This window comes from Sceloporus occidentalis, unplaced genomic scaffold (assembly GCF_023333645.1).
Source record: "Sceloporus occidentalis isolate IW3139 unplaced genomic scaffold, rSceOcc1.0.p SCAF_133, whole genome shotgun sequence".
In the NCBI taxonomy this organism is placed as follows: domain Eukaryota; kingdom Metazoa; phylum Chordata; class Lepidosauria; order Squamata; family Phrynosomatidae; genus Sceloporus; species Sceloporus occidentalis.
The window spans coordinates 906,507-927,500 of NW_028317113.1; positions in this window are offsets into that span (position 1 = coordinate 906,507).

The window sequence follows — 20,994 nt, forward strand, 5'->3', positions numbered from 1 at the left end:
AAAAATCATTGGGCTTAGCAACAGTACGTAAGCCCAAACTGATACATCTTTAAAAAACAAAACATAAACCAAAGAAACTGCAGACTTCATTTATAGTTATCGCCATAATGGAGCTCAAGCAAAAAAACAAAACAAGCTGCTTACTCTGAATCCGTTAACACACCCACTTCTGCTACATTTCAAATTAAAACACTTGGTCTCCTTTTAATATAAAACTCTTGTATGAAAACTTATATACATTTTTGTAGAAAAAAAAACTTTATGTTTTTGCTGAAGGTGAAACAAACACCTTTTTTTCCAGAAATTCCCCAGACTTTAAAATTCAGCAGGTTGAGGGTTAAAAGTGTTCGGAGGAAGGAAACATCAGTAGACAGGCTGCATGACAGGACCTTGTGACGTCTATGACGAGCCCTGTAACGTCACCCCTTTAGGAAAAGAAATCCTTTCACTGCGAATTCGGAACTTATTTAACGTATGAAATGTGTTGGATTTTAACGTCATAACAGGCTGTGAAGGAGACGGTTAAAATGAATTATCGACGAACTCTACCCCCCCCCCACACGAATCTGTTCAAAACTTATGGCTCATTAAAGCATTTCCTGTCAATTCTCCCACCTCTACCACAACTACAGAGTGTCAAAAGTCCCTGAATGCTATTAACATCACAATATCTAAGCCAATTGTTTTTACTGTTACTTTAAAAAAAAGACAAAACAAACAACAACAACAACAAAGAAGAAAGATTAACGACAGGAAACGTGAAGCAGACTAGGCGCTGTGGTTAACACTTACACTGCCAGAAAAAATATGAATCCGCTACTGAAAACTTTCCCGATCGTGAAATAAACACGAGCCGTGCGTTGTACATTTACTTCGCTAAACGCTGTCAATCTACACGATGTACGTGATTTAATACCTCACATAAACTAGGATGGCAGGGACTTGATATGATTAAATCGTTTTATTTTGAAATAATTAAACTGTTGTATTGTTGATCTTTAGTTAACGAGCTAAATGTTAAGTCCAGTAAATCGTACTTACAGCGGTTTCGTCGTTGACTCTGCGCTGCGAGGGAGCAGGGGATTGCGAGCATTGCTCTCTGCAGATTTGCTCGGCGGAAACCGTTTTTATAAATCTGGTAGGTGTTGTCTGCTGTCACCTGCCTATTTCTTTCTTTTTTTTTTTTTTCGTCCACTCCCCTTCTTCACATTGTGCTTCTGCAATGAGGAAGAGAAAGTCACAATTATGGGAGGAGGAACCAAAAAAAAAGTCAGTGTAATATTACTGAAGTTCTAGAGGCACCTGCTTGAATTGACAAGGATTGGCAATTAACCCCTTGGCTATGACTGTGGCCTGAACAGCTGGGGAAAGAAATAGATGACAATTACAAATGTATGTGTAAAGCATTTAAAAACAAAAAATTTCTTTAAAAAAAACCCTCCTACCAATCTGTCACCTAAACTACTTCCTGGAACTTCTCCAGCATAAGTAACTGCTTAATGTCAAACCTTTCTATTTCTGTACACCACCAAAATAATATATGTGCTTTCTTTAGTACCAAGAAAGTTATCCGGTAAAAATAAAAACATATGAAGGTATTAATTACCTCCCAAGTGTCCCTCTAATGGACCCAAATCCATTTTCCTCGAGTTCCTTCCCCGATGTCCCTCTTTTTCCCAATGATTGGAGTATGTAACTGTAACATGGTGTTCCACAACCCCAAAAAAGTCATAATGTGTACAAATACTGCAGAAAGGTTGTTTAGTAATTACATTTTGTAAATTCTTGTAAATGCCTTAGTAATTTGTTGGAAAATATTGGGTATAATATGTGCAAATGCGTAACTTAGCTATGTTATTCAGGTATTGCATACATATTACATAACGTTGTACCTGTGTATAATTTGCATTAAGTAGGAAATTAAAAGTGAAATTTATATAAAGTCTTACAGTCCAGAACCATCCATCATTAAGTTATTAGTTCACATGAATAGTCTCCTGCTATTGACTATGAAAATGGAGTAAAAACTAATATTGAGTAATGTTTGCTTGGGATGATGAGGGTGAAAGGTCTGATATAAGAAAACAATCACTGTACTGGTCTACACATAATATAGATCTTATGATAAAGGTAGAACAGAGTAAACATAAACAGAGTAAACTCTTGAACAGAGTAAACATAAAACTAACTTTTCTTTATTCTCTTTCAAAACTCGCCAGAGAATCTATGATGACTCTTTATTCAGAGTAGCTGTGAGTTGTCAGAATTGTCATAGTAACGTCAAAGTTCAAACCAACATATATAATATAAATGGCAGGTGAAATACACAAGATTGTGTCTCTGCAGTCAAGAGCAGGCCTCGTCTCCTGATTGAAGAAATAGGACTCTCTACCCTGTGACTTCTGTATGGAGGCTTTGTGGAAAGTATCAGAAATTGAAGAAAGATAATGTTGGAGGTCAGAAACCTCTGACATTGGAGTTAAAAAGTTATTTTGGGTGAAATCCATAGTTTGTAAAGAAAGGAGAACAGTGAAGCCCAGCTGTCTTGCCTGTAGTTAGAAACACACCTGGAGGAGAGGAAATACTGTTCTATGAAATGTTGAGAAGGGATAGGATAATTTTGTATGTCATGTAGAACCTTTCCTATAGACCCAATGAAATGGCTGTGGTATAATTTTAGAGGGTAAAGGTGCCTATTAGGGTAGTGAATTCTTAATAGAGCATCTGCCATACCATTCTTGTATCCTGGACAGTATCTGATGTGCATACCTGGGAACTCTCCGGGTTTGACCCGGAGAACTCTGGGTGAAGCACTGTTTTTCCGGGTCAATACTCGGATGCTCTGGGTCGCGGGAACACCCCCAACATCATCGAGAACGCTCCCGGCATCATCAGGACTGCCCACTGACGCCCCCTTTTAAGACGTGACGTTCAAGGGGGCGGGCTCACAGAAGAGTTCTTGCTGACAGGGAGAGGATCGTCACATCAGAGGACAGCAGGGGAAAAAAACCACAAAAATGTAAGTATTTCCAAAAAAATTGTTAGGGGTTATAGGATAGTGGACCCATGTTCAAGGGGGGGATTCTCTTGGGACAAAAATTAAATACTACAAAAGGGGAGTGGCTGGGTTGTGGTATTACAAAATCAATAGGGGAGTGGCCGGAGGTAATACACATGGCAGTGGGGGCACTGATAGACAAGAGGTTGGCTGTGCATCACATTGGCCAATACAAAAAGGGTGGGGGCATCAATACACAAGGGAGTGGATTGACTGGGGCATCACATAAATCAATATACAAGGATGTGGGGGCATAACTGCACAAAGGGGGGCAATACACAAGGTTGTGGGGGGGGCACATTAATCAATACCAGGCAGGAAATCTTCACTGCCTCATGGCTTTTCAGAAACTAATACACAAGAGGGCAAAAAAACAAAAGGTGCAGTTAATGGCAAAGCAGTGTAGAAATATTTTTTTTATGCTTCAGTGCGGCAGAGCCTGTCCTGGTGTGTATGTTTGGGTGTTGGTGTGGCAGAGCCTGTCCTGGTGTTGTGTGTGTTTGGGTGTCGGTGTGGCAGAGCCTGTGCTGGTGTGTGTTTGGGTGTTGGTGTGGCAGATCTTGTCCTGGTGTGTGTGTGTTTAGGTGTCAGTGTAGCAGAGCCTGTCCTGGTGTTTATGTTTGGGTGTCAGTGTGACAGAGCCTGTCCTGGTGTGTGTTTGGGTGTCTTAATCCGGCCCTTCCTCCAGTGTGTACCAACTTAAATATATCTTATACCCACAGTGTGTTCCAGCCTTGTGCAGTTTTATTTGGCTAAACTTGTTTTTTTTTTTTTTTTTTTTAAATATGTTTATTGGTGTCGACATCAATACAACAAATGGCTGAAGAGAAACATAAACAAACAGCCAGTCATGAAAGAGCCCGCAGGGCCTATAAGAGAATGCAAAGGACTCCAATAAGATTAAAGGCACTCACGGTACAGCATTAAAAGATGATACATATAAACATGGCCGGTGCGGCAGGTATGCGTACAGGGCAGAAAAAATAAAGATAAAAAACCTGAATAAACAATAGTCGACAGTATTTTCTGTTTTTTCTGGCATACCGAAAACACTCGTGCAGTGCGGCGGAGCCGTCAGGCGGCGCCGCAGACGCCGAAAGACAACGCACACAATGGCATAAACACATCATAGGTGGCAGAAGGTAGCTACCAAATCAGGGAGGGGGGGGAGGGGAGGGGGGGACAGAGGACCCAGAGAGAGAGGGAGAAAAAAAAAAATAAATAAAAAAAAATTAAAAAAATAAAGAAATAAATAAATAAAAAAAGTTCCCAACAGAAGAGACCGCCGACCCAGCTCCGAGTCAGAGGGACACCAACGGCAAGACAGTGCCCCCGCGGGAGAAGGCGGCAAGCCAGGGGTCCCAAATATCGGAGAATTTCTGCATCTCATCATGAAGTTTGGCCGTAATCCTTTCCATGGAGATGATATGCCAAATGTTGGAGTGAATTTCATCGGCGGTCGGGGGGGCTCCCTTCCACCTCCTGGCTAGGGCCTGTTTAATGGCTGCACAGACCCGATGCACCAATTGACGCCCAGGGACAGACAACTGCTGCGTCGACACATCCATGTTCAGTAGAGCCGTCTGGGGGGAAGCAGTCACCGGAGTGCCCAATGCCGTCGAGAGATCCCGGAAGAACTTAGACCAGATTGGTAGGACAAGCGGGCAGGACCACCAGGCGTGGAGGTAGGTGCCTTTATCACCACAGTGGCGAAAGCAGTTGGCGTCGGAAGTGGGGTAGAGCTTGGAGAGCCGCGCCGGCGAGAGATACCAGTGGGCAATAACCTTGTAAGACCGCTCCCTTATAACTGTGTTGACAGTAAGGCGATGTGTGTTTGTCGCCGCTCTGCACCAGTCATCATCCGCGAAGGTACATTGAAGGGTAGTATGCCAACGTGCCCGATAGGCCGGAGGAGAGACGTAAGTCTTAGCCACAAGGTGCGAATAATGAAGAGAGATAGAGCCCCGCAGCCGACGGCGGGTAAGAAACCTCTGTTCGAGGGGGGTCAGCTCCGAGATTCCGGCGTCACGCAGCAGAGTGGCCACAAAATGTCTGAGCTGCAGGTAGCGAAACTTCTCAGCCTGGGGGATGCGATAGCGTTCAAGCAGCTCCTCGAACGTTGGGAATCGCCCCCCGCGCACCAGGGTACCCAGCCTACTCAGGCCCGCCTCGACCCACCACTGAAATCGTCTGGAGTCCATGCCCTCCGGGAAGAGTGGGTTAAAGAACAACGGGGTCAGCTGGGACACACGGCCCCTCAACTGGTACTTAAATCTGACTTTCATCCAAAGAGAGTAGGACGCCTGCATAGTGGACAGGAGCGGGGAGCCTGGCAGCCGACCGTGGTCAAGCCACAGGCATAACTGGAGCTGGCGGTCAGGCAGACAGAGGCGTTCAATGTCAATCCAGGGCAACGTGCCAGCCGGGAAAGACCAAGATTCCAGCTGCGAAAGCCTGGCGGACAAGTAATACAGGCGAAGGCATGGGACCGCCAAGCCGCCCCGCTCCTTAGGTAAGTACATAGTGTGCCGGTTGATCCTGGCCCGCCGACCATTCCATAGGAACTGGAAAATGCACGACTGAAACGAATCAATGTCGCGGGTGTTGACAGCAATTGGCAGGGCGCGAAACAAGTACAGCAGACGTGGAAGTGTATTCATTTTGACCGCATAGATCCGGCCCAGCCAGGAGACATGATACTGCGCCCATTGCCGAAGATCCTGACGAAGCAACGACAGTAGCGGAGGGTAATTAGCAGCATAAAGCGTCTGGGGGCTGTTGGTGAGATGAATGCCCAAGTATTGGAGCGACGATGGTTGCCACTGGAACGGGAAGGACACGGTTAAAGTCTGCTGTATCCCGGCATCCAAATTGACGTTCAGGGCTTCGCATTTAGCGGTGTTGATCTTGTAGCCCGAAATCTTGGAGAACTCGGTCAGGACCGAATATAGGTTCGGCAGAGATATAAGGGGGCGAGACATAGTCAGGAGGATATCGTCGGCAAAAAGTCCCAGTTTGTATTGCTGACCCTGAACCTCAACACCGGTGATATCAGGGTGCTGGCGGATAGCTATAGCCAGAGGCTCCAAGCACAGGGCGAATAAAAGGGGGGAGAGGGGGCACCCCTGTCTTGTACCGTTAAGGATGTTGAAGGTTCCGGATTCACAGCCCATCAGAGCGACCGAGGCCGTTGGGCCGTCGTAGAGAGCGCGGACACCCCGCAAAAAATTACCGTGGAAGCCGAACCAGCTCAGAGTTTCCCACAGGTAAGCCCAGTCTATCCTGTCGAACGCCTTTTCGGCGTCGAGGGCCAGTAACATAGTTGGTTGGTGGGTGAGCGTCGCCATTTCGATCAGATCAACCGTTCGCCTGATGTTGTCAGGAGCTTCTCGATGCGGGATGAAGCCGACCTGGTCGGGGTGGACGATGGAAGCGATGACATTGCCCAGGCGGTTGGCCAGAACCTTGGCGTAAAGCTTCACATCAGCGTTGATGAGCGAGATGGGCCTGTAACTGCCGCATCTCGAGGGGTCCTTCCCCTCCTTGTGGATGACAATAATTTTAGCTTGTAACATCTCCGGCCTAGGGGTGGATCCGTCCAAGAAGGAATTGAAGAGACGAAGCAGGTACGGCAGAAGTTGCGCCTTGAACTTCTTGTAGTAGGAACCCGGGAGGCCGTCCGGACCCGGAGCCTTAGCCGACTTGATACTGGAGATGGCAGCAAGGAGTTCGTCCTCCGAAATTGCTTGATTTAAAAGGGCGACCTGCTGGTCAGAAAGTTTCGGGGATGGTAGCGAGTCAAGGAAACAGCGGATGTAGTCACTCCCAGAGCGGTTCCTGGGGGCCTTGTTGCCGTCATACAAGGAGCCGTAAAAAAGCGCAAACTGATGAGCAATGTCTTTAGGTGACACCCAAGGAGTGTCGGCAGAGTCAATGATCTTGCGAATATTCTGCGACTTCCTCCGGGAGCGCAACCGGCGCGCCAACATAGCATCAGGCTTATTAGCGGACTCGAAAAATTTCTGCTTGGTGAGGTTCAGGGAATGGAGGACGTCATTGCTGAAAAGAACGTTTAACTCGCCCCGCAGTTGAATAATTTCTCGGAGAACAGCAGGGTCCAGTGTCTGTTTGTGGACCTGTTCGAGGGAGGAGAGTTGAGCAGTGAGAGAGTCTATGGCATGGTGCCTCAGCTTCTTCTTCCGGGCCGCGATGCGAAGGAACGAGCCACGGACAAAGGCTTTGTGAGTAACCCAAAGGAGCTGCGGGTCAGTGCCCGGAGTGTCATTGAAGCGGTGAAACTCTGCGATATCGGAGATGACCTCAGTCAGCACCCCCGGGTCCGTAAGCAGGAACTCGTCAAGGCGCCAGGAGCGTGCACCCGGGGTCCAGTCGGCAGGGCAGAAGGAACATTCCACTGCTCCATGGTCGGACCAGGAGATGGGGTGAATCCGCGAAGCACGGGCAACCGGAGCTAAGTTCTGGCTGAGGAAAATGTAGTCTATCCTCGAGTAAGAGCCGTGAGGATGAGAGAAGAAGGTGAAGTCTAGGTCCTTAGGGTGATGGAGCCGCCAAACATCCACAAGCGCCGCCGTCGTAGCAAAGTCTCTGAGCTGTTTAGAGGCAGGAGAAGAGCCCTGCCGCACAGTCGCACCCCTCCGGTCAACGAAGGCGTCCCAATACGTATTAAAATCGCCTCCTACAATAAGCATATGGTTGCGGAACGGCAGAAGGAGATTCAAGAGTTGATGATAAAAGGAGGCCGACTGAGTCGACGGAGCGTAAACGTTGAGGATGACAGCAGGCTTATTGTGTAAAAGTCCCGACAAAAGAAGGTAACGGCCCCACTTGTCACGCAAAACGTCATCACACTGGAATCCCATCGAGGCTCTCAGGAAGACACTGACGCCGTTTTTACGTTTAGTAGGATGCGTAGCGTGGTAGTGGACTCCAAAGGACCTGTTCCAGTACGAGGGCAAGGAGGCCTTACGAAGGTGTGTCTCCTGCAGCAGAATAACGTCGGCATGTAACTTTTGATAGTATCGCATAGCTTGTCGCCGCTTCTGGGGGGAGTTGAGGCCCCGCACATTGTGACTAATTATCTTAAGTTGATCCGATGGCATGGTCACTCACGGAGGAAAATCGTCGGGGCTGGAGACGCGGGAGAGAGCGAAGGCGATGAAGGTCCATGGGAACAGAAAAAAAAAAAAAAAAAAAACCAGGAGAGAGGGAGGGACAAAGGGAAAAACACAGGGGAAACATGCCAATATCGTGTAATAAAGTACCGGCGCGTAACCGCAGTTGCACAAAAAACTGACAAAATAAGGCACGAGGAGTATTAGAGAACACAGCGTGGGCACACGGCCCAAGGAAACTACAGCTCTGAACCCTGACTAAACCTCCCACCAGGAGCTGCCCGGGGGAAGAGCCATCAGGCTGTAACTCGACCAGTAACGGCCGTACGGGGGTAGAAGACAGCACTACCATCAAGGTGGATACCCCGCCCTAACGGTGGACAATCACCCATAGATATAAGAACAGAAACAAATAACAAGGAACGCACAAAAAGAAACAATAAACAATCTGCCATCCAAGCACCGTGTGTAGTATAGTAGGGCAGAGGAAAAAAAAAAAAAAAAAAAAAAAAAAAGGCGCCTAGTGGCCAAGTGTGTGCGGATGTGTGCAATGAGGAATGGGCATACAACCCGCCTGTGCTGCAAGGCAAGCCCCGCGTATGGTCAAGGAGCACGCGGGCCCCCTAGTGACCGAGCGTGTGTGTGCAATGAGGAATGGGCATACATGTCTGTGCGGCAAGGCAAGCCCCGCGTATGCGACAGGGCGCGCGCTCGAAAGCGGAGGAGGAGAGAAGTAAACAAAACAAAAAAAAAAAAGGAAAGGTGCGCAGGTGAGCCCCCTAGTGGCCAAGGGCGTGTGTGCGTGTAATGAGGAATGGGCAAACAACCAACCCGTGCAGCAAGGCAGGCCCCGCGTATGACAAGGAGCAAGCAGGCCCCCTAGCGGCCAAGTGTGTGAGTGTGTGCAATGAGGAATGGGCAAACAACATGTCTGAGCAGCAAGGCAAGCCCCGCGTAAGTGTCAGGGCGCGTGCGGCTCCCGGATAACGCCGCTCGAAAGCGAAGGAGGAGAGAAGTAACAAAAAACAAACAAAAAAAAAAAGGGATAGTTAGCTCAACTACTACACAGCAGACCCGGCACGAAGCCGAGGAACGACCTAACGGACAGCAGGTTTAGCAAAAACATGTAAAAGAAAACAGAACATAAATAAAAAGTCTATGAGGCCAGATAGCTCACGGAGGCGTCACGCAGCACAGAACGAGAGTCCTCACGGAGGGACGCTCGTCGGAACCTCCTGCCAATCTCCCGGGTCGGGGACACCAGGGCTCTGTCTGCTGCGTTTCCGGCCCAAGCCTAGGGGTGGTAGATCCAGGGCCTTGAGAAAGTCCTCAGCCTCCGAGAGGGACCGCAAGGAGCCCTGTCTGTCGCCAGTGTGGACCTGTAAGGCAAACGGAAACCTCCAGCGATAAGCTATGGAGTGTGCCCGAAGATGGTCCGTAAGGGGCTTAAGAAGCTTGCGTCGCTGTAGGGTCCGGGGTGAGAGGTCAGCATACACCTGGATCTCGAAGTTGTCGAGCGTGAGCGTGGTCGATCTCGCCGCCTTCATAACGTCCTCCTTGAGGGTATAATCACCCAACTTGACGATGACATCCCTGGGTTTGTCAGCAGGGCCTGGACGAGGCCGCAGAGCCCTATGTATCCTGTCCACCGGGAGCACCTCAGGGGCAGACTGCGGAAGAAGTTGGTGGAGAACCAGGCGGAGCACCTCAGTCAGGTCGAGGTAAGTCTCAGGAATCCCCCGCAGACGGAAATTGGAGCGCCTGGATCTATTTTCCAGGTCCTCCTGTGCGTCCTGAAGAGCCAGAACCTCTTGCTGTAGGGATTCAATGTCGCCCGCCATCTTGCGTTTGTCCCGCTGAAGGACGGCGTGTGACCGCTCCAAAGTATCAGTGCGGGTGCCGATATCGCGGATGTCGCGTTTCAAGTCTCCGATTTCCGCATGGATATGAGCCATCAGATCTTTTTTCACTGAGCGCACAAGGTCCTTGATCTCGGCAATATCTTGCTTGGAGCAGGCCTGTGCCGCCATGTCGGCCGAAGGCCCCACGTCGTCGTCCAGAGAAAGCCCAGGAGGCTCAGGAGTCGCGGGTTGTTTAGAGAACAAGTCCTGCACCGATTTCTGCTTGGAAGACTTGCGGGGCTTCTCGGACATTCTCTGGCCACACACAGCAGCAAAGAAGCGATGTAGGGTGAGAGTGAGCACGAAATTATAGCATATTATAGGGCTGAGTGGAGGAGCAAAAGCTCTACACGTCCATCTTGGGCAGTGGCTCGCTCCGCCCCCCGGCTAAACTTGTTTTAAGTGGTTTGTGGACTGACTTTGTTTTACTCTTTTAAGTAATTTAGTATTGATAGAATGACATATAAAAGTTGATCAAAATTATTTTTCCATAGCTTTTTTTCATTATCACCAAATTACCCCTGTATTAATATCCATTATAAAGCTAAAATGCCATATTTTCTCTCAGTGAAAAAGGAGTGCGGCCCCCTGATGAAGTGGCCCACTGCAGAAAAAACTTTGTGTAGATTAAAAATGAATATTTTGCCCCTTGGAGGAAGTGATGCCATTCTCCCAAAGCAGTTATAATAGCCTATAGTACTCTTTACCTTAACTCATCTGCCATCCTGTGTGTGATGGTTAGTAATATGGCGGAAGAGGCTATCAAATTACAAATTTGATGCACATTTCTCTGTATGCTCTAGACACCAAGATCCTCATTGCCTTGCTCATGACTTCTATCAGGGTGTAAGTATCAATGTCTGGGAAATCTGCTCCCCATGAGGCCCCAGACTGCCTTCGCCACTCTACAGTGGATTGGAGGATTTGATGTAGGGAGGCTAAAGAATAAGGCAGTGAGTCTATTTAAGTACACAACCATCAATTTGAACTGGGTGTGTGTTGCCCTTTTAAATATGGAGCAGGTATTACCCTTTAATGATGATGCTGTGTAGTTTTACTGACACTGAAGAGGAGGATTCCTGCTGTGTGCCAGCAGCACAGTGGGCGAGATAAGAGAGAATGAAAACATGCCCCCGGAATGGGGCGTCATTCCTGGGGGCTCATGCAGCTGTCCCACCTGCTAGCCTGCAACAACCACGGTCGAAAGTACTGCCACTTCCACATGGACCCGCAGTTTATCTCTGTGTAGCTTGCACACTGTGTGAGCAACCTCTCTTGTACTGGCCAGGGCAAGCAGGAACGCACCAATGGACAATATTACGTTTGTGAGCCTGCTGCATTCCCTTGAAAGAGAAGGCTATGAAAGAGAAGTTGCTTGCATAGTGTGCGAGTGCTACAGGGAAATTTGCAGGTGAGCTAAAATGGCTCAGGCTGGGCTGTAATTTGTGTGTGTAATCTGGGTGCTGGTCAAGTTCTGTGTGGACAACAGGGCTGGTCTTTGGGGTGTGAAACCTGTGATCTTTGCCTGTAACTTTTTATCTATACCTTTTTTAATGCTGAGTTCATATGTGATTTCCAGTTGATCTATGCCTGCAAAGCCGGATTTGTGTGTTATTCTGTTAATTTATATCTGCTGTGCTATGTTTCCATACATTAATTTTGTATACCTGCAAATAGAGGGTTTGTATGTCATGTATTTGATCTATACCTGCAGTGCTGAGTTTACATGTGATCCCCAGTTGATCTATCCCTGTGCTATTCTGTTGGACTATACCTGCAATGCTATACACATGTTGTTTACATATGTTGTTTATTTAATCTACACCTGAACTACAGGGAGGAAGGAAAAGAGAGACGTGGTTTAATGAGGGGACAAAGGGACTTTGGTGAAGAGTATGGGAGAGGGGACCTTTCAATGTCACAGTAGGGTCAGAAGGAGGGAAGACTGCACTGATTTTCACAGTCTTTCCCCCTAATCTTCAGTTGACAATTCTTTCAATATTTAAAGGAAAAAATGTTTTTGTTACAAAGATTGCACAGTTTTTTTCCTATATGCAATGTATTTGAGGTGCATTATTGTTACCAATGTTTCCATTATTATGGAATATTATTGTACTTATTTGCACTTGCACATAAATAATCTCTACAAACTAGTTGTTTGTCACAAGATTTTTTTCCCTTTCTTTTTTGTCGAGAGGGGGCATCAGAGAAGTAGTCCACACAGGGCGCCTGCATGGGGGGTATCACTGTACTCTGGAGATGTTGCTGAACACATATTGGGGTGTTGTGTGAAAGTGACATACCAGGAGCTGTAAATCCATTCCTGAAGTGCAAGTTTTGTGATAAAAAAACACAAAACAAATTACTACCACAACGTTTGACAATGGGTGGTAGTAGAATTGGTGCATGAAAACAGGGCCGTAGGAAGGGTGCCAGCAATGTGATCCCAAAGCCCCCGTAAAAAACGGTAGTGATTCTGTATGGAAGGGGGCAAGCAGAGAGGGGGGCTGCAGAGGTAGCTGCACGATTGTGCTCTCCCCAACTCCGTGCTTCTTGATCACTATGTCCCGGGATATGATGTCACCCCGGCGCTCTGCATCAATAGCCAGCGCATTGTGATGAGGGAGCACTAAAGCAGAGGCCTGGAGTGACAGACCTCGCGCTCCCACCACAGGATTGAAGATAGAAGATGAGAAAAGTAAGAGATGGAGTGTAAGGGCTGTGTACATGTGTGTGTTTGGAACCTGGTGTGTGTGTGGGGGCAATGTGTGTGTAAGAGTAGTGCAGTTATTTGTGTGTTTGTAAGCGTGTGTATGTGTGTGTGTGTGTGTGTAAAGGCAGGGGAGTGTGAGGGCAGGCTTCTCTAGGGGCAGTGTGTGTGTATATGCATGTGTTTGTAATCTGGTGTGTAAGAGCAGTGCAGGTATTTGTGTGTGTACGTGTGTAAAGGCAAGGTTGTGTAAGGGCAGTGTATGTGTATATGCGTGTTAGTGGGCAGGTGGGTGTAAGGGCAGTCGTGTGTGTGTATATGTATGTTTATGGGCAGTCGTGTGTAAGGGTAGTGTATGTGTATATGTGTGTTAATGGACAGGTGCGTGTAAGTGCAGGGTAAATAAAATAACCTCTGTAAAAAAAAAAGCATTTGAAATACCTTGTTGTCTAGATTTCCAAAATATATGGTTTAATGGGGTAGATTGCATTGCTTTGAAAGATAACCGAAATAGCACATGGGGCAAAAAAAAAACTTTCTAATTTCTAAACTCAGGACCAATAGCAGGATCTATTTAGCAGTCTTATTAGCTTTTTTGGATGAGTAAAATATTTTCAAATAAGTGTCATGTCCAAGAAACCAGTTTGAGATGATGTGAGCTTTGTGACATGGTGCATTATCCTGCTGGAAGTAACCATCAGAAGATTGGTACACTGTGATCATAACATCTGTCACTGTGACCATGACTTCTCCAAGTGACAGTTATCATCGAAAGAGAGGACATCCAGTTTGTATGTGAAAACACACACAGTATTATATATATATATATAAATTTTTTTTTTAACCTTTTGTATAATATAATTGAATACTGATGACTGATTAGTAACTTTTGGTCACTGATCAGTTCCACTGATCAATGTCCAGAAATAAAATGTTCAAATTTAATGTGCAGCGTGCATCCAAAAAATGTGAGAAAGTATGGAACAAGAATTCCTGTTAGAAGCATCTTTATGGTTGGACATCTAGAAAGGATAGTGTGGTCAAAAAAGTTGAAACTACTTTCATGATTTGGGGATCTCTTGTATTTTTCATATAGCCCGATGAGCAGCATCGATCCCAAAGCGTGCCTGATGTGAAAAGGTAGAAAAAAACACCAAATTAAGACTTGTGGTGTTAGACTGGTGGAACCTCACCTGGGTTAGCTCCCCAATGTTAAGAATTTTAACAAAAGATCATTCCATTTGTTAGATCAACTGTTTTTTATGTTCTATTATCTATTATCTATTTATCTACTCTAAAATATGCAATATTAACAATCTTTTTCAGGGGGGGGCAAACCTGTAGCCAGCGCCCCCTCAACAAAAATTTCAACAAACTGTTATTGATTGATAGCTCCGCGTTAGATCAGGTTTGATCAGACAAAAATTTTGTTAGATCTAGTCTAATTACTGAGGTATTGCATATTGCTGCCCCCCCCAACTGAAATTTGGATTTTTTTAAATAGATTTTGCTAGATTTTAGTAAGATAAAACTGTTGTTTTTTGTTGTTGTTTTGTTAGATCTATCACGCAGGAGGCAGTATTCACAATCCTATTTTGTGTGCCGGGGGGGGGGGGGGTTTAGGTTTAATTTCTCTATATACTTTATTTCCTATCTTTTAGCTTTGTATAGGGTTTCCAGGGCCGGCCTTAGGTGTCCTTCTTCTGCCCCCCTTCACTCACTTTCTCCTGCCCTCCTTTCATTATTGCACCCATATTACTTGCCACATCACCACTTTGCACCCACAGGTCTTACCAGAGCACCCAGATTACACACCCAGGACATGCTCCAACCAGCACCCAGAGAACTTGATCATGACCGCAGGATTCTGAATCCCGAAGTAGAGCTCAGCGGGACAAACATTCCAAATTTCACTGGTACACTGTGGTCATAAAGGGATGGACATGGTCAGCAACAATACTCAGGAAGGCTGTCGTGTTTAAACGATGCTCAATTGGTACTAAGGGGCCCAAAGTGTGCCAAGAAAACCATTACACAAACACCACCAGCCTGAACCGTTGATACAAGGCAGGATGGATCCATGCTTTGATGTTTATGCCACATTCTGACCCAGCCATCTGAATGTCGCAGCTGGAATCGATCAGGCAATGTTCTTCTATTGTCCAATTTTGGTGAGCCTGTGGGAATTGTAGCCTCAGTTTCCTGTTCTTAGATGACAGGAGTGGCACACGGTGTGGTCTTCTGCTGCTGTATCCCATCTTCTTCAAGGTTCGATGTGTTGTGCATTCAGAGATGGTATGCTGCATACCTTGGTTGTAACGAGTGTTTATTTGAGTTACTGTTGTCTTTCTGTAGCAAAGAATCACGAGATGCTCAGCAATGTGAATAAATTAGTGTAGTTTTATTTCCACACAAGGGTGGTAACCCAGCTCATGCAATTAAGGTGCACTCTGACTGTCTCTGAAGTATGTACTGTTGCCTTTCTGTCATCTCAAAGCAGTATGTCTATTCTCCTTTGTCACCAACAAGGCACTCACTGGATATTTTGTCTTTTTTGGCCCATTTTCTGTAAACCCTAGAGATGGTTGTGAGTGAAAATCCCAGTAGATCAGCAGTTTCTAAAATACTCAGACCAGCCTATCTGGAACCAACAACCATACCATGCTCAAAGTCACTTAAATCCCCTTTCTTTCCCATTCTGATGCTTGGTTTGAACTTCAGCAAGTTGTATTGACCATGTTTACATGCCTAAATGCATTGAGTTGCTGCCATGTGATTGGCTGATTAGCTATTTGTGTTAACAAGCAATTGAACAGGTGTACCTAAAAAAGTGTGGCCAGTGAGTGTATAACCATAAACAGAGTATAACAAATTCATATCTACCACAGCAATTTACAAACCATGTTATAAAGACTGACAATAATTGTGCAGTCATCTTCCAATGTAAGATGCAGTCCCTCATGGATAACATAAGTTATACCAAACCATTGCACCATTACTGATAGTCTCTTACAGGGAGGTGAAAGTTAAGTTTACTCATTAAACAGGTCATTCAAGAACTAGTGAATGCTAACAGAGGCCTGTTGCATACTTAATGTTAATTATTAATATAAAACTGTAATAAGAAAATAGCAGTTCTTCAGTCTTTTGTAGCCAGGATGCTAGATATATCCATAGGAATTCATTCAACAAGACAACTTCTGGTAAGGGCTATAGAAGTACACTATATGGACACCTCTTAATTATTGAATTCAGGTGTTTCAGTCAGACTTATTGCCACAGATGTATAAAATTAAGCACCTAGCCATGCAATCTGCATTTACAAAGATTTGTGAAAAAAATGGGTCATTCTGAAGGCCTGAGTAAATTCAAGCATGGTACAGTGGTAGGATGCCACCTCATGCAATAAGTCAGTCCATGACATTTCATCAATGCTAGATATTCCACGGTCAACTGTGGGTGGTATTATTGGAAAGTGGAAGAACAGCAGCAACACGGCCACAAAGCAGAACACCATGTAAAGTCAGAGTGGGGTCACTGAGTGCTGAGGCACACGTCTCCTAAACATGTAAACATCGGCAACGCCCTGCTGATTCTATAGCTGAAGAGTTCCAAACGTCCACTGGCTTTAACCCCTTAATGACAAGACTGTTTCTTACTCATAGTACATTTTGGGACAAAGGCTCTTTTAAAATTTTTCAGTGATTTAGTTTAGCTGCAATTTTCTTCTTTCTCATTTTGTGCACCCACACACATTATATATTGGTTTTTTTAGGGCTTTCTTTAGATACCATTATTTTATCATATCATCTAATTTACTATAAAAAAATGATTAAATATTTCTCACAAAAAAAAAAATCTTTTACTCATCTGCACAAACTAACGAAAAAATTTGTCCTGAGTTTAGAAATACCCAATGTTTTTTTGCTTTTTTTTTATTCACGTTATGGGTGAATAAGTACCAGTAGCATCTTGCTATTTCAAAACCATTTTTCCCCCAAAGCTGGTCATTCTGCCCCATGTGCTATTTCAGGCATCTTTGAAGCCGGCCAATGCAAGTTACCCCATCAAACCATATATTTTTTAAAACTAGACACCCCAAGATATTTCAAATGTTGGTATTTAGTAGCCTGAGTCAAATACAAGCACTCTTTGTAATGTTTAGTGAAACAGAAATACTTATTTGCACCTTTATAATAAACTTTCAGTTTTCTTGTTTGACTCACATTCGCCCTCTTGTGGAGTTTATGCTAACATCAAGCCAATCCTTTTCAGTAAATATCACTTACCATGTTTAATGAATAGAGTATAAATGCTGATGACGTCAAAACAATTAAACGCTGAATTGATCTGATTAGAGGCCATATCTATAATAGGTTATTCTGCATTTAACCAGAATCGTAGAATATAACATGCTTCTACAATATCTGCTGGTGGTGGCAAAATGTCATAATAATTAGAGTGAAGCAGTGTATTTACCCTGCAGTATCAAGAATTGTTTAGACAATCGATTAAAACCTTAACATCACAGAATGAGAGGAGTTATGGATCTCAACAAAAACTATCTTTAATGCTAACAAGAGACTGATATCTATACACTAACTTGCAACTGCATGCAAGCTTGCAGAAACAAGTTTGAACAAGTTGGAGAAGCTTCTAAATTCATTAAAGCAAACTAGCATTTGCACGTGAAAAAGTCAGAAGAGATGAAATGGATCATTCAACCACTTGGGGGTCACTAGTGTAGTGATGTATACATAGCCTCTCCTCTGCAACCAGATGCCATTCTACACATTTGCTGCCACCAGATGCAGACCTAATTTTATTTTTTGTGTGTTTTTTTCATTATTTCTTATCAAATGAGTACTCAGAATCTTAGAGGCTTACAAAAAAAAAAAAAAGTATTGGTGCTTACTCACAGCTTTAAGAAATCTGAGGCATGTCTCAATCATCATCCAGGAATTCCAGCAAATAAGTCAGCCGAGTATGTCTTATGCAGAACTGGCATTAGTCCGGTATCCAGCATTCCTGTATGATGCTTGACATGGAGCATGTTTCTTCAATCTATGAGCCTGCATTGATTTTTATTTTTTTTATTACATTTTTTTGTGATCCGTTAACTTTCCTTTTTTGGTGCAGAATGCTTTCTTTTTCAATAAGAGATACATGGTTTATATACCTCTGGTGCGACATTGGTGTAATTTGGATCTAAAAACTGGTTGGTGCAGCTTACATCTATGCTATTTTCTATGTACCCATCCTGTACGTGTTTTATATGACAAGGCTCCACTGAAAAAGCGCTATGTTGAAATGGATGATTAAGCAGAACGTTGTACAGTTCCTACATATAACCGTAACTTTTTCCATACAGCAAAAAAGCAGTGCGCTAAATTGTTCTGCAATGTTAATAAAATATGTATTGTCGCTATGGTTACATTGATACAAGTCCCAGCAGGAAGCACAAATTAAATTCCAACCCTATTTTGTTTGAATGAAACAAGGAAGAATATAAGATAATTTGCCTAACTGATAGAACAGCATGTCCCACACTGGGTTATCATTTACATAATATACTCTATGGCTTCTTGGAAACCTCGTTCATATGAAGAAAGATTAGCATTGTGTGGCACAAAGCATGAAAAAATATAATGGTATTTGACAATGTTTGAGGGCCGACGATCATTTGTTTAGAAGATTGCAAAAGAGGAAGAGGTGTATTTTGACAATATTAAAATTACAGTAATTTAACAGTTTTAATATAAAAGTGCAGGGAGGAGTGGAATATAAACACAAGGTGATTCAGATGGAGTTCTGTCAGTTCATTCTAGGTTATGTTAAAATTAGGTGTTGGCCTGTGTCTGTAGTAAAATTGAAAAATCTAGAAAATAAATATAACCCCTATAGTTAAATGACAAGGTGAACGCCATACTGTAATGGAAGATATACAAATACAGGATTGTGGGTAAGTCTTACATAGACACTGTGGGCTACATTCAATGGCTTGTTAAAGCATCCATTGGCAAGTAGCTTAATGGTTAATTCAACTAGCATGACGATGTCTTAAATTTGCCCAGTTTACCTCTGCAGTAATATAAATAATCGTTAAACAGGGCTTACAAAGAAAAAAGCTAATGATTGCCTATGCTCCCCTACCGTGTGTGTGTGGGGGGGCAATTAATCACCCCCATGCTTAATAAATAAATATCCAGGGCTAACCTCAGAGTTTATGCCTCTCCTTTACCTTGATCCTGTTCTGGGTGGAATAGGGTAGATTAAAGATAATAAAAATAACCTTGGGTGGCATAGGTTCCCCATACCCTCCACCCACATTGGCATTGGGATGGGGGCTTAAAGTGCCTTTAAAGCGGAGGGGGATAGACCCCATTCTTTTTTTGCTCTGTCTCCCGTACGCCAGGGGTGGAAGGGAATAAAGGGACAATTTAAAAAAAAAAAAACCAACAACAACAACCCTACAATCCCAAATAAATTGTAGGATTGTAAATGCATTTGGTGCTTAAAAATAGCACCAAAAATATCTATATTCAAGTATGCTCCTAATGACCGCTGAGCATATGTGCATACACCTGTGCGCCAGTGGCTCCAAGTGTGCATTGCCTCCTCTATTCATTTGAATGCACCCCACTTTAGAATTAACCAAAACTAGGGGCAAAATATATATTTCTTGCAGATTTTTTTTAATGTCATAAACAAAAATCAAACAAATGTACTTAATTAGTAATTTGAAAAAATTGTGTTTGGAATTTGCAAGTAACATATGGGTTACTGTATTTGCAGTTTGCATGCATCTACTTGAATCTTCTGCAGCTGAGGCTATGTATGTTAGGTGTTAATTTTCATGTGCAAATGTAAGCTGGCAATACTACATTTGTGGATCGGCCTTCAGTCCAACTCTTGGGTATTGGCAAAAACTGCAAGTCTGTAGCAGATAACAAATAATGTAAACACATTCACTTAAACATTCTGTTGTATTTAATAAGTGCAACAAAATGATTTTAATTTGGTTAACAAGTTTCACTAGCACACACTGAATTAATAACTAGTACTTCAATAAAACCTATTATCTGTGCAAATCTCAAAATTGGAATCAATATCAACAATGGACAAACAATATTTGACAGCTTGGGCCCTCCATTACTCAAATGCCCAGGATCTAAAATAGTTATAGATGACTTTAATGTGCAATCAATATTGGTTGAAAATCCATGTACAGGGCATGGATTGACTCTGCAGTGTATTTGTAGCCTTAATCAGAAATAAAATTTTGGACCCTTTCACATACAGGCCTTAAACAGCCACATAGATGGACTGATAAAAAAAAAAAACAGAGTTCAACAAATGTTGCATTAAATAATAAATTCTTTTTTTATTATTTCCAGCGGATTTTGATTCTGACAGGGTAACAATTGAAGTGGTAGGAGAGTGATTCCTATGACTTGTAGTTTTTGCTTACTAAAGATGGCAAAAAGCACTTCTACTTTCACAGAATATCCAAGGATAGCTAGGCCCATGCGACAGGTGCCAGGATGGTTGTTCCATTTCTCCCCTCTGCACTGGATAGAGAAGGGGCAGACATGACAGCTGGCTTAGGTATACCCTTTTGACATACTAGTACCTTTTTACAATACAAAACTTAAGTATGGCAGAGAAATGGAACAATTACTTCTTTGGTAAGGAAATTATCAAACCTTATTATATCCAATAATATGTGATTTTACAATGAATAGTAAGTGCACACCAGTATTTTTTTAATTCTGTAGAAGAATTGAGGTTATATCAAAAGGGATAGCATTCCTTTTACCGACTTTTACTGGACTTTCATCACATTTAATACTCTTGTATAGAATAAGCAACACAGTATGACTGAATCACAAACTATATTATGTCTTGAAAATGATGTCAAATAGAACACACGAAAATAGATAAATTCCAAATAAACAATATCATTATGGTTTTAATGTTTGATTCAAGCACATTAGGATTAGGCCCTTAAGCAACAAAAATAGAATATGCTACACACCAAATATTTACTCTGAAGAGGATTGCCATAGTGTGTGTGTCTGCAGGACAAATAAACAGATTCTTAACAGCAGAAACTCACAGCTTGTTTATAAACAGCAAATAAAAGAAAAATATTTTTCACACACAAGGCTGTAAAATTCACTTCCATGAGTA